We start from the raw sequence: 1072 nt of genomic DNA, 5'->3' as shown, positions 1-1072 counted from the left end.
GCCCTTTCCTCTTGCCCTCTCCATGGGCCCATCTCCAAATGGAGAAATGTCCCTGCAGGCCTGGGCTGATGGGAAGATGTTTTTTTTGGTGATGGGAAGACAGAGGTGCCACAGTGAGAGGGGGGTTGAACTGCTGCCAGGAGCAGTGGTTTGCAGCTCACCCCTCTTGGTGGGCATCAGGCAGCAGCACCAAGAGGCAGAGTGAGGCTCACATCCCTAACAGCTGCTTGGCAGGCCAAAAAATCCACTACACGTCAAATAAAAGCTTTTTTCCCCAAAAAGATCTGCCTGGGAGGAGCTCTTTCCCCAAAAATATCTGCCTGGGAGGAGCTCAAATGAAGGCAAATAACGTGTGTCAGGCTGAGGAGGCCACAGGAACATGGGGCACCACCATGGGCTTGGCTGTTGGCCGTTTGGGGCTCCTACACAAAGATGACCTTCCACCAAAAACTAGATCCTCCACTGGTGTGCTTTGGTGTTTGTTTCATCCCCTGCCCTCTGAGGAGAGAGGAAACTGCCAACCCCCAAAATTCCCTCTCAGAAAGAGGATTATGGGCCCCATTCAATGGGGATTAATGAAATGAAGACGTCCTGGGAGCCAGGCTGCTGAGTTCCTACCTCAGCTTGGCCCAGGAGAACTTCTCAGCCCGTTTAACCCTTACCTGCCTCCCCTTGTGCACGGGGAGGTGGCTCTGGGGGCTCTCTGGAGGTCTCAGTCAGGTCTGTGGGGGAGGCACACGAAGCTGAGGGGCTGTGCTGAGCTCCACCGTGGGCCAACGAGCAGAGGGGCTTCTGCCCAGCTTTGACACTGGGGTTTTAGGAGACCTGAACGTCCCACCAGTAGGTGAACTGGGGCTGGCTGGGCAGTCAGGAGTCCTGGGAGCTGGTGATGGGCATGCAGAGGAGGAGGATGGTGGTGGAGTAAGAAGTCTTTGATGTTGGCGTAGGGAACGTGTGAAGAGGAGGATGATGATGATAGGGAATATGCAAAGAGGAGGAGGAGGAGGATGATGGTGCAGTCAGAAGTCTTCTGCATTGGTGTAGGGCACGTGCAAGGAGGAGGTTGAGGAGG

Source organism: Merops nubicus, unplaced genomic scaffold, assembly GCF_000691845.1.
Source record: "Merops nubicus isolate BGI_N331 unplaced genomic scaffold, ASM69184v1 scaffold2733, whole genome shotgun sequence".
NCBI classification, from domain to species: domain Eukaryota; kingdom Metazoa; phylum Chordata; class Aves; order Coraciiformes; family Meropidae; genus Merops; species Merops nubicus.
The sequence above is the reverse complement of the archived record's forward strand: the minus strand, read 5'-3'. Positions refer to the sequence as shown.